General features: G+C 41.0%; 1 protein-coding gene across 1 annotated transcript in view; it reads right to left on the bottom strand.

Annotated features, from left to right (window-relative positions):
* The window catches only part of PCNX2 (pecanex 2), a gene marked incomplete at its 3' end in the record, with an annotated part of 278,430 nt that overhangs the window by 139,207 nt on the left and 125,014 nt on the right, over positions 1–14,209 (bottom strand). The gene's annotated exons all lie outside the window — the stretch shown is intronic.

Raw genomic sequence — 14,209 nt, 5'->3', positions numbered from 1 at the left:
ATTGTTTGTAAGATTCCTCCACATTTTTGTGTGCAGTTGTCATTTGTTCATTCTCACTGCCATATAGTCGTCTACTACATGAATATACAGAGAATTTTTCCAGTCTACTGTTCATGGGCATTTGGTTAGTTTCCAGTATCTATTGTGAAGAGTGCTGTTATGAACATTCTTTATATGTCCTTTGGTAAACACGGGACATTTCTGTGGAGTGTATATCTAGGTGTGGAATCACCAGGTTATTAATTGTGCATATAGGAAGGCCCAGGAGGTGCCACCAAACAATCTTCCAACGTTCTTGTGCCAATTTACACGCCCACAAACAGCGCGAAACTTTCCTTCCATGTGCTCCACATCCTTGCCAAAACATTTTCCCCCTCCTTCATTTTGGCTGCGCTGGTGGGTGTACAGTGGTATCATGTTATGGTTTTATTTTGCATTTTCCTAATGACTAATGCAGCTGAGTGCCTTTTCATGTGTTTACTGGCCATTTGGATATACACTCTTGTAAAGTGGTTCTTCATATCTATTGCCTGGTTCTTTTTCCTATTGAATTATATGTCTTTCCTTCCTGATTTTAAGAGTTCTTTATACATGCTAGGTATGAGTCTTTAGTCACATATATGCATTGGGAAAATCTCTTCCCATTTTGTGGGATGCTTTTTAACTCTCCTAATAGTATCTTTTGTAAAAAAGAAATAATTTTAATATGCTCCAAGTTCTCATTTATCTTTCCTTTTAGAGACTTTTGTGTTCTGTTTAAAAGACAAAGATCATGACCACCTTCTACTTTCCTCTAAACTTTAATTGTTTTACATTGCACATTGAGATCTGCAAGCTACCTAGAATTGATTATGGTGTAGAATACACTTACAAGATAGGAGTTGAGACTAATGGCTTTTCCATATGGATATCTAATGGATCATCACCATCTATTGAAAATAACTTCTATTTCCCCCTGCACTGCAGTCAAGTATGCTGTTTAATATGTCTTTATATATGTGCTGGGGGCCTTCCTGGAATGCCCTTCCATATTTCCTACTTGAGAAACTCCTCATCTTTTTCCAGAATTTGTCATCCTGCCATCTGGAGCTTTCCTTGGCCACCTCCCTACCCCCTCGCTGCTCCCAATACAATCACCACCAATGGTTGCCAGGGGCAGGGCATTCGAAGTCCATCTCAGTGGGAGGAGGGTTTAACACTGGCACTGTTTAGAACTGTCAGCATATGAGGATAATAAAAAGGAGTCCAACTTTTAATTGGATTTATTATTGTTTTTAAATTATTTATAAACCATGCACCCCACTTTCTGCCTGCATTCTGTATATATCACCTTTAGTTTTGAGGCAAAATGTGTTATTCCTTTGAGCCATTACTGTACACTGTGAATTCTACAATTATAATACCTGTCACACCAGAGCAAGTATTCATTTAAATACTAATCTTCCTGCTAGATTGTGAGTTTGTCAAGAGTAGGTGCTGTGTCTTAATCAGTTTAGTATTTCAAGCACCTAACAGAATGCCTGGCTTAGAGTTAGGGTTCAATAAATGTTCATTTATCATCTTATCATTTTTAGCGGTTGGGGGGAACTCTGAATAATTAAAATAAACAGAGGGACTTTAAGAAAAGCAGCCTCTTGGAATTACTTTTTTGATTACAAAACAAAAAGCTTTTTAACTATAACATATTAAACAACATTTCCTATTTTAATCTCTCATAAAGTACAGTCAGTCAGAGCTCGGTTTCCTTCTATACAAAATTATTTTTTCTGATTTCTCAATTTATAAGATATCAACAGTGTCAGACTGAGGCCATCAAATCAAATGCAATTCAGCCTTCTTATAAAAATACTTTCATAGAGTTCTATCAACATTCGTCACCAATTCAGAGAAACGTGACAACCTTAGCTAGATTCCTGCAAAAATATGTAAATTAAGAGAAATATAAGCTAACCTCATCCTGCAGGACTATTAGGAAAACATCTGAATTAAAAGAAACATTTCAGTGGCTCATCACCGAAGGATGACCTGGGCACCATCTGGGTGGGGGAGTGCAATCCAGACTTTCAAATGCTTGTCACATTTAATTTCAGCAGATGATACTTTCCAGTAAGCGGGGATAACACTGATGGAGTGCAGGCAGACGATCCCATTGCAGAGCACAAGGATTTACTGCAGACAGCGATAACAAATATGGGTTTGCCATAGAATTTCAGTTTATCCATTCCAGAAACACACAAAGCAATGAACATCAAATAACACAGAAATCACTAATAAGCTCTGCATTCATCATCCATGTCTTTCCAAATCCTGGAGAGCGAAAGTGCTTATTCAGTGAGATGTTAACCCTCTGTGTGCATGTGTGACACTGTGTCATAGACACAACTGTAAGGCGTGTCAATAAGATGTTTAGTCTTGGATTGTAAGCAGTAGTCTGCTGCCAGCCTTTGGAACAGCGAGTTTGTAGGACCTGTGTTCAGTATGGCTGAAATAACACATATGGACAGGTAAGGCCCTAGCTCTTTAATAACCGGTTCTCTAGTTAGAAGCAAACAACATGATAGCTACAAAGGAGCTCTCTGTCGGAGTGTGGAAGGACAAAAAGGACTTCAGGAGAACTAGAAATCAATTCTTTCCTAAGTCGCAAAAACCTTTACTACTTAATAGCAACCCTAGAGTCATACACACACACAAAAAAGACTGGTTGCACTGCATAATTCAGCTCTAGCTTACTACCTGAGGTGCTGCCAGGGAAATGAAAGTGACAACAGCTGACATCTCAATGTGACACAGAAGCTCCACATGCCTCCCTCTGATTAATTCTGAATCTCTAGATGCAGGGACTGTGAATACATTCTACACTGTCTGCATACACCAGCAAGCACCAGTATACATACTGTATGTTAAGGGGAAAACATTTTAGGTAAAGATTCACCCCAAGGCACAGTTTCCCTGGCTGGTGTTCAGTACAACATCTAGCCAAAGGGGGAATGGAAAAGGATGTGGAAAGGGAGTTAAAAATCAATATATAGGAAGGACACAGTAGAGAGAAAATCCCGGAGGTCACCAACTCCACACTCCCGACTTCAAGTTCTGCTACTCTTGCACATTGAAAGAAAATCAATTCCATGTTCATGCTTATATATCTCTAGAATCCTTCTACTAAGTTCAGTCATTTATTCTAAAGAAATGCTACAATCTCTAGACTGTAGAAAACGTGTAATGGTAAATGTACTGGATGTTTATATTTGAATAATAATGTAGCAGGAAGCTAAAACGGAAGTGCAATCCAGAATCCTGAATTCTAAAAGACTAAACTTAATCTTTCCCTATGGGGGTGGCCATGGAAAGCTAATAAAACAAAAAGCTTACAAAGGCAGTAACATGATAAATATGTTTCTTAACTCTCCAAATTGTCACAGTATTCATACAAAGTCAATTTAAAAAGAAAATCTTTGCAACGATAGTTTATAACTGCCTTTCTGTAATGTCCCGTATATGCAAATAGACCATAAAAAGACATTTCTTTAGCATTATTATTTCTCTTGTCCCTGGAATATTAGGCCCTTGAGAAAAAGAATGCAAACCAACCCTGCCGTTTACAAGTTTACATATGATTTATCACTACTGAATGCTTTAAATTTTCTCAAAGGCTTTTCAGGTTGTGTTTTATTTAGATGCTTACGTTGCTAAAACAAGACCCTCTCAATAATTAAAAGTTAATCAAAAATCCTCGGGATGCTTCTATCTTTAGGAAGATAATTTGCTCCAATTCAAATCTTGGAATACGACTGACTTAAGCTTCGAAGACATGAGGCTTCCTGCTTCACAGGGGCCAGACTGTTTATAAGCATTTCAATAGGGGCTCATCTCGGTTCAGCTGGCCCAGTCACCCTGAGGCAGCTAAGGCAAAGAGACCCTGCAAAATGGAATTACCACGTCCAAGGTGATTGTGCCCTCTTATTATAGGCAACTGCTTTTCCTATGAGCATTTCTCACTCTCATCTTTCTTCCTGGGCAAAATCTCAGGTTGCAAAGTCCTTAGCACAAACATGTACACATGTCATGGTTTATTTTCTTAAAAAACAGACTTCACTTCCCAAACCAGTAGCGTGAATTGAGTCATCATTCTTAAATGTAAAGCAAATCACACCACCCCACCACTCAAAGCCGATAATTCTGCTTAAGATAAACCCAAGGTCCTCACGACCTTCCCATTCCCAAAAAAGCCAATTCAGGGTGAGCCTGTGGCTTCTTCTCTCCCACTTTGAAGGCTAACCCCCTCTTTATCTTTCAGGCCTCAATTAGTTGTCACTTCCTCAAAGAAGCCTTTCTTTTTCCCTCAAATCTAAATAAGGATCTCTTTATAACTCTCTCCTAGCCCCCTATACTTTTCCTTCATTGGACTTCAAACACTTTATGAATATATTAATCTGTGTGATGAATTTTCATTTCTCTACTAAAGCCAGGGGTCCAGGGTTTTCTTTCCCCATTATATTCAGTATTTAGCACTGTACTCTGTCTACAGAAGCCACTCAGTATATTCAGGTGACATCACTGACCACTGGCTGATCATTAACATAATTAACTAAAGCAGACACCTAATACAACGAAGTTTGAGAAGCTGGGGCTTCCATGGTGGGGTACTGCCTGCCTTGTAGGAGTTCGGGATCTCCTCTAGCCAAAGTGGTCTCACTTTCTCAGTTGGTTTGCCCCTGGGGTGAGGTCATGCTGGCCTTGCTCCCCAGTGCTTCCCCAGCATACTGCATCGTCCCTGGCATGTGATAGGTTCCATAAATACTTCTGAATGACTTAATAACTATTATCAGGTTCAACATTATGGTAAACCTCTCAGAGAAAGACAAGGTGGGAACATTCAGGAATCAGAATATTAAAGTTCATATTTTTCAAGGAATAAAATTTTTTAGTTGTTTCTTTAGTGGTTTTTGACTTTGGGATCATGCTTGAAAAATTCTTTTTCTTTTCCCCTAACCGAGATTACATAACTTGACCTATATTTTCTTGCAGTGCTATTCTGGTTCGTTCTTTCTTTTTCCTTTAAAACAATTTACATCTTTAATCCATCTGGATTTTCATGTGATACAAAGTCTAAGTGAATTTTTTAAAATGTTTCGCTCATTTCCCCAAAACTATCCCACTGATTTTTTTTAACATCTTTATTGGAGTATAATTTCTTTACAATGTTGTGTTAGTTTCTGGTTTATAACAAAGTGAATCAGGTATACATATACATATATCCCCATATCTCCTCCCTCTTGCATCTCCCTCCCTCCCACCCTCCCTATCCCACCCCTCTAGGTGGTCACAAAGCACCGAGCTGATCTCCCTGTGCTATGCGGCTGCTTCCCACTAGCTGTCTATTTTACATTTGGTAGTGTATATATGTCCATGCCACTCTCTCACTTTGTCACAGCTTACCCTTCCCCCTCCCTGTGTCCTCAAGTCCATTCTCTACATCTGCATCTTTATTCCTGTCCTGCCCCTAGGTTCTTCATAACAATTTTTTAGATTCCACATGTATGTGTTAGCATACGGTATTTGTTTTTCTCTTTCTGACATACTTCACTCTGTATGACAGACTCTGTGTCCATCCACCTCACTACAAATAACTTAATTTCGTTTCTTTTTATGGCTGAGTAATATTCCATTGTATATATGTGCCACATCTTCTTTATCCATTCATCTGTTGATGGACACTTAGGTTGCTTCCATGTCCTGGCTATTGTAAATAGAACTGCAGTGAACATTGTGGTACATGACTCTTTTTGAATTATAGTTTTCTCAGGGTATATGCCCAGTAGTGGCATTGCTGGGTCATATGGTAGTTCTATTTTTAGTTTTTTAAGGAACCTCCATTTTGTTTTCCATAGTGGCTGTACCAATTTACATTCCCACCAACAGTGCAAGAGGGTTCCCTTTTCTCCACACCCTCTCCAGCATTTATTGTTTGTAGATTTTTTGATGATGGCCATTCTGACTGGTGTGAGGTGATACCTCATAGCTCACTGATTGTTTTCATTAATTCAGTGGAGAGTAAAAATGTATTCTTCACATCTCCTCAAAGGGATGGAGAAATTCTTAGGCGACTCAGGCAATAATGTACTCTCTCTTCTTGGTAGAAAGGTCCTCTACTAATATCAAACCATAGTTTTTAAAACTAAAAATACTAGTGAAATCATTTATCAATTTTTCACATGAAGATGGTTAGGTCAAAATGTTCACAAGAAAAGGGTTAAGAGAAACTTTCAGATGTTCTCACCATGGGCACATGAAGGAAGACACTTCTTGTGAGAACAACCATCTTGCCAAGAGCAAGGATTCTCCTCTCACTCATTTTTGTATCCTCAACACCCAGCACGGAGCCTAGTACAGAGCAGGGGCTTGAGGAATGGCAAATTTACAAAATCAGAATTCCTCCCCCAAGTAAAGTGTGATTTGTATGTTATTTACATGACAAGATTACTTAAAAACACCATTTCCATTTCTCCACTGGCATCTATGTGTATTATCCTATCATAAAGTACCATGAGGGTTAAGCTATTTCGGATAAGATCCCAACAGATGCAGGTCAGGGAGACTGAGTCAGGCCTCATCACAGGGGCCTCACCTACTGCACCTGGGAACCGGCATTGTTCTTCCAAACGGCCTCCTTCGTTCAGCCCTTCCCATGCGTGCTGGGCCCACGGAGCCCAAAGCTGCTGGGGTGCCGTCCTGCATACGTCATGTCTTGCGTATGAAGACTTCCTGATTTTCAGTGTTAGTTTTTTTCCCCTTCTGCAATTATTTTATTTCTGCATTGTTTTAGATTTATCAGCAGTCTAGGAGAACCCCAGTGGGCAGCTGGTAAAAACCCCGTGGCTTGCTGGAGAGAGAGCTGCAGTGTGAGGTTGGCCCCTGACCTCTGAGCTCTGTCCCCAAACCCTTTCCCCCTTAATGCTGCCCCAGGTTGGCCTGTGCTTCTCTAGGCCTCTCTCGGCCCTGCTCCCCTTCAAGCAGAGGACGCTGGATTCTACTTCTCTGTTTTCCCGCCGCCATGTAAGCCTGGTTTCACTGCCGGTCCCCTGCAGCCCCCTCCAGGCTTGTGGAGACTGTGACACAGAAAGATAAGTTCCCCAGTGGAGTAGGAGGGCAGAGGCTGGCAGGCAGGGAAAGAAAAGGAGAGGACGAGAAGGCGCATGAAAATAATAACAGTGCGAATAAATAAGGCAGCCTGCCAACTGGCAGGCTATTTTCTGACACATCAGCTCTAAGCCACTTCTTCGGCATTTGGAACACTCTCTCCTATAGAAGCATCGTAGCAAATGAGACTGTTACTCAGCTAGCACTGGTTCAGTTCATGCTTCAAACGGTTTGAGTCACATCGAAATAAAGAGGCGTTGGAGGGTTTTCTAGGTCTCTAACTATGTCCCGATGCTGGCATCTTTTTATGTGGGGAGACAAAAGGAGTAAGGAATACATCCTTCTTCCCAGAACTATGGCATCTGCTCATCACACACACAAATGAGACCTTCCCAAAGACCCCGGCACAGCCATTAGCTTCTAAATTCAGACAATGCCTGTTGTGCCGCATTCTTTTCCCTAGTGCTATATACATTTCAAAGGATTTTTACACGTATCATCAGGTTGGAGTTCATCTCCATGGAAATTCTGTGAACTAAGTCATTCAGGGAGTCCTATCACCTGCCAACAAAAGTTTCAAAACACGTCCATCCAGAGTATAAAGGGCCACCTACTGCCTAGCGCAATGGGTGAAACAAGACACAAAGGGAGGTGCAAAGTGATTGAACTTCAGAATCCCGGGGAAGAGAAGGAACAGGATGTGCTTACGGAGTATACTCTGCCTGCCAAGAACTCTGCCAAATGCTCTACATGTATTATCTTGATTAATTTCATTCCGCAACAAATCTGTGTGGTAGGAACCCCCAGTTATAGATGAATCACAATAGTTAAGCACAACTAGCGTGGGACAGAGACGCTAGCCCTGTGTCTCTTTGGAAACAAAGCTAGCCCTGCTTTGTTCCAGAGCCTGTTCTCTGGGCCATGACACTTGAATTCCCTCCTGAACTTTCCAAAAGCTTCCTGCAGGGGAACATCTGGTCCCATGTAAAGGACCAGGAGCTGTGGAGACATCAGACTTTTCACCAGCAGCAGTGGGAGCTAGAGAACAATGGGACGTTAGTTTAGAATTCTGAAAGAACTGTTGACACCCTGACAAGCTACACACTGCAAACTCTCCATTAAGTGCGAAGTAGAACGAAAACACTTTGAGATACACGAAGTCTCAAAACGTTTCCTTCCCACTCACCCTTTCCCTGCAGTGATTGGAGGATATGCTTCATTCAAAATGAGGGAATAAACAAAGAACAATTGGAGCAGGTTCCAGAGGGAGTTGGGGAAGGGATGGAACAAGATATGGTATCTGACAAGTCTGCCTGGGTGGAAAATTGAACTGAGAGGTATTTTACATAGTGATTGGAAAGGCTAGCAGATGCAAAAACAGAAATCTGAACAAGAAAGGAAATGCAGTCACGGCACACTACTGGACTAGACGTGAACAACAGTTAGACTTTCTGTATGACATTCTTTCTATAGGACATACACACACATGAATAGGAAAAAACTGAGTATGTGTTCAACAAAAGTTATATTGGGAGGGAGGAGAAGGGGAAAATGTAATGTATGAGGGAAGGTAAGCGACATAAATCTTTATTACTCATAATAGGAAGCCAGCAGACAGGAAAATTTGAAATATCAAGAAATAGACGAATAGGCACATTATTTAGAAGAATTATGGTAAATGCCAGAAGAAATACCTAAAGTAGAAAGTAATTTTTCCTGGAGAGGGGGAATCAGATGGGAAAAAGTTGACCAGGGTCTGCTGCTTTTCATTACAACTTGTTCTCTTTGGTTCTTAACACTATGTATTACTTTGATATAAATGTAAAACACATTAGAAAAAGCAATATCTGTCAGAACCATGTCTTTCCCATGCAGAAACCAGTCTACCTGCAAATCAACAGGCAGGATTTGCTAAAATGCAAAGTAAATCTCATTTAAGAATGACAAATTCAGGACTCATTTGTGAATTAGTTTTATAATAGTGAATATGGTTAAATTACAGTTTAAATGAGATTTTTCAGTTGATATGTTCAGTAATTTCTATCATCTTTTGTCCACTTATTCTAATGTATCCAAAAATTATAGCTTAAGCTTTTTCAGCAACCATTTTTTGCAGAGGGATGAGACTCTGTGTATCTTATCATACACATAGACTGGAGTCCTTCAAATAAGCCTTTACCTCCAGGCTTTTCCTGTCTACAGGGAACGCTTTCTTCAGGAAATTTACAAGGCACTCATCATTCATTCATTCATTCAATCAATATTATTAAACAGCTACTATGCAGCAGACACTAATTCAACATTTAGTTATAAAATCTCATTTACTTCCATTTTATGTGCACACAACCATTTGGAAAAGCTAGACCAATGAACATGAAGTTAACTGTAACCTCTTCACTGGGCCTTCTACTTCTTTGTATTTGCTGCATGGCTGAACGCAGTGCTGACCCTTCGTCACTCTGTGTGTAGCAATCATGGGTCTTCTTTTCGAGCACAGCCCTAGCTTTGTTCACTAGGTCAGAAACTCTTTGGTGACAGAAACCACATCTTAGTCAACCTATCTCACTGGATCACTGGTTTGGCATCATGTAGGAACTCAATAATTATTTTCTTTCTTTTTTTATATTTTTACTTTACATTGGAGTATAGTTGATTTACAATGCTGTGTTAGTTTCAAGTGTACAGTAAAGTGATTTGGTTATACATATACATATATCTATTCTTTTTCAGATTCTTTTCCCATGTACGTTATTACAGAATACTGAGTAGAGTTCCCTGTGCTACATAGTAGATCCTTGTTGGTTACCTATTTTATATGCAGTAGTGTGTATATGTTAATCCCACACTCCTAATTTATCCCTCCCCCCTACAGCTTTCCCCTTTGGTAACCCTAAGTTTGTTTTCTAAGTCTGTGAGTCTGTTTCTATCTTGTAAATAAGTTCCTTTGTGTAATTATCTTCTCAATGAATAGTATCTTCACAAGCATTTTCTGAGTGAATAAATAAGTAAACCAGTGAATGCCGATAATGAACTTATTCTATATCTCAATCTCTTTTAACCCCATTAAGACCCACTTTTATGGTAAGAGTATGGCCATCGAATCAGATCATTTCAACTTTTCTTAAATTCTCAGGAGCCAAGAATGATAATATTACAGAAATTACTTCCTGGGGGACTATGTGAAAATGGGACCCAACTCCATTATTCCCTTTTGAAATAACATAATGCCTTTGGAAAGTTCTTAGAAAAAATAAATTTTCAGACAGACCCAACTTCTTATTCTTTTACAACAGGCGCCAATAAATGAAGTCGTTTTTCTAGAATCATCATCGTAATTCAGGATAACAGATTTGCTTTATTTTCTAAAAACCCAGTGCTCCTTAAACAGCGAGGCTCAAAAGTTGCCTCCCTGACTAATATGGTGCCATTTGTAGTGGTGTCTACTCTGCTATTTTCAGCACGATTTGCTTAGATTGGTGGGGAATAGAACAATGAAAAAAGCAACTTCACGCATACCCATTAGTACAACCCAGTTACACCCACATCACCACCATGGTTCATTGGACTGCTGAACTGTACTATGATTCCTACAATTTTATTCTTTCAGCTTAAATATTGATGAAACACCTTGCTGGGGCTAAGATGGGATAAGGTTTACTTAAATTCGTCTCAAAAGTAAAGAAATGAACTGGCTCAAAAAGATATTTCCATTTACAGTCTTTCGAGTTGCAACACAGTTCCATTTCATCGTAGTGTGAATTTTATATCAAAATTAATTTTGTATCTCCAAGTAATTTTACATATCAAGTAAAATTGTATATCAGAGGTATGCAGACAGGAAAGTAAACTGAAAGAAAGTATACGTCCCAAGTTTCAAGTCTGTTCTCACAAATGATGAGATTTAAGTTGATGAGATTTAAGTTATGAGATGAGATTTAAGTTAAGTACAAACTGATGAGATTTAAGTTAAGTACAAACACTGGGGGTCCAGCGTGAGCAAGCAGATGTATTGCTCAGAGTCACTGTAGAGAACATGTTGGAAAAGGAGGCTCACGGGAGCAGCTGGGAAGTTACTCTGGTCTAGGTGGTCAGGGATGGACCTCGGCGGGGGGACTGATTTTTGAACAGAGACCTGAAAGATGAGTTGCCTGGCCTGAGTCTAGGGAAACTTAAGAAAAGCATCCCAGGCACAGGGAACAGCAAAGAGAAGGTAGTGGGCGAATGTGGTGTGTTTGAGAAACCACAGGAATGTTCAGAATTTATGGTGGTGAGTCTGTTTCAAACCAGGGATTAAAGCTTTGTAGCGTTAGCACTGGACTATGGCGTGTTTAACTCTACGGGACCCAGTGCAGTGATGTGGTTCTTTGGGGTAACGATGGCAAGAGCAGTCTGAGGGCCACGTGCAAGTTGCACGCGATCTTCCCACCGCACTGAGAGCAGCGCGGGGAGGAGCATCCTACCGGAGGGAGTGAGGTCACCTGGGTTCTGGTCGCTCATTGGCCACCAACTTAGTGGAACCCTAGTTAACATCCCTTGATGTCTCTGGGCGTCAGTTTCCTCCTACGTAAAGTGGTGGGATAGGATTCTATGAACTCTGAGACAGAGACACAGCACACATGCCTCATCTGATACACCAATTCCAATGGGTAGTGATGTCTGCCTCTGGCCCAGGGATCACAGTGGTATCCACAGACCTGCCGGCCCTGCTCTGCTCTTCTTTTCCAAAATATTGTGTGATCATATGAGAAAGAAGATTTGGCGTATGTTCACATTAAAGGTATATGATCGGCTTGAATTTCCTGTGCATGTTTTCTTGCTAGTAGAAGAAAGAAAGAGTGAAATAGCTAAAAAGGCAGAAAGGTGGGCAGGAAGAGGAGGAAAGGAAACTTAGGCTGTGGGTGATACCAGAATGGGTAAGGGGTCATCAACAAGTTCATACTAACACATTGTAAGTATTTGGATTTTCCTTCTAACACACATAATTTTGAAATGCCATCTGTTTTTCATTACGGGCCTAATTTGTCAAATCTATTACCGTTGGCTAGATTTCAGGTAGTTTATAAACAGCTAATGTAGGCAAGTGAGAAACACCCACCAAGCCTCTGCTGGAGCCTGTGGTACCAGGGGTGAACGTCTCCCGCCCACCCTACAGGACAGAGGCCCAGAGCTGCCCTCTCACTCGCTCCTCCAAGAGGGGAAGTCAACATACAAACACACTCTCCTTTCTTGTTCTTGAATCTTGTACTGAAAGGTCATTCGGAATTTCAATATCTAAATGATTCTAAGTTAGACTGGGTTCTGTTAGATTCAGGGGGAAAAAACAATCGCGCTCACACACACACACAAATCCCAACTGCCCACTCTTATCTTTCAGTGTTGAATTCCACACTCTGAATTGCCACCACAAGGAGAGCCCACACCTGATCTGTCTTATTTTCCTTTCTCTTAATTTGACAACTTCTCTGTCCTCACCCCAAGGCACTTAAATATCCAGGCACAGATACAGATGCTATAGATACAGATATGCCGTTTCCTGAGTCAGCATCTTACCTCAAATCCCCATCAGCTGCTTACCAATGATGCCAAAACAATACTCCACTAACTTCACTGCAACTTAGCCTTTCTAAATGTTAAGACAATGAAAGGGAAATGTGACCCCAACATTGCAGAAGTTCTACATAAACCGGTCTTTTCTTCAGGTTGCTCTACTGACCCACAAGAATGGACCTTTCCCTTTAAGTGGGCTGAAAAATGAACTGACTAATATCAACTGCGCCTGCTCTGAGTCTATCTTCCTTCCGTTTTTATAATACTGATAATAATCTGCATTTAAGTGGCACCCAACATTGAACACAGCATTTACAAACCATATTATGGGGGCTTCCCTGGTGGCGCAGTGGTTGAGAATCTGCCTGCCAATGCAAGGGACACGGGTTCGAGCCCTGGTCTGGGAAGATCCCACATGCCGTGGAGCAACTGGGCCCGTGAGCCACAACTACTGAGCCTGCGTGTCTGGAGCCTGTGCTCCGCAACAAGAGAGGCCACCATAGTGAGAGGCCCGCGCACCACAATGAAGGGGGCCCCCGCTTGCCACAACTAGAGAAAGCGCTCGCACAGAAATGAAGACCCAACACAGCAAAAAATAAATAAATAAATTTAAAAATAAATAAATACTCCTGTTCTCTGTTTTAAAAAAAAAATTAAAAACAGGAAATTTTAAAAAAAAGAACCATATTATGCAGCTTGATCTTTGGCGAGCACCTGGTGTCGTAAGTGGGAAAAGCAAGCCTCTGAGGGTAGAGCAATCTCAGCTGCCCTCCGCCACCTTCTAAACCCTATGCTGGCAGCAGGTCCATCAGGCCATGTCTCTCCTCTAAGCAAAACCCAACTTTACTGATTTGGCTGTTTCAAATTAAGGCATCTCCTGGTAGCCACCCAGACATGTTCCTTGAAGAAGCCCTCTCTATTTCTGACAGCATCATAAGTGACTCTTTTGCTTCTTTGTTTTGTTTTGTTTTTAATTAATTCCCTTCTGCCCTTTTACTTTGGTCACACTAGTCTACTGAAGTTACTGATGACAAACCTGGTGGAGCCCAGTACATTCCTGTGAGTCAGCAAACCGTGGTGCTACTCACATCCCCTCATTCCTGGAGGTAGAGATGACACCTCATTTAACATGAGCTAGTTATCAACTACAGCCATCAACTGTGACTGATACGCCTGAAAATGGCGATAAATCAATCCTTCCGTCATCTGTTCAATCACAGAGGCTGGGGAGACCTAGCAAGAGAAATTCCTGAGTTTTTTTATTTAGAAGCTCAAACACTGTCGGGGTTACCAGGCTACTACTTGACGGTGGCCTGACTCAGCCCAGGGAACTGCTAAGTCAATCAAGTACAGGTCTGTGTGTGGGTCTAGTTCTACATGAACAAAGCAAGTTCAACAAAATTCAAGGGTTCAGTGAGCAAAATTCCAAGATCAGCCTCTGCTACATCCCTGCCCTGGTTTTGTGGAGGGTGAAAGGGCGGTCAAGTGATGCTATTCTTGGTCCCCAGTCAGCTGAAGCTGGAAC

Source organism: Leucopleurus acutus (assembly GCF_964270905.1).
Source record: "Leucopleurus acutus genome assembly, chromosome: 14".
Lineage (NCBI taxonomy): Eukaryota > Metazoa > Chordata > Mammalia > Artiodactyla > Delphinidae > Leucopleurus > Leucopleurus acutus.
This window is presented reverse-complemented; position numbering and strand designations above follow the sequence as displayed.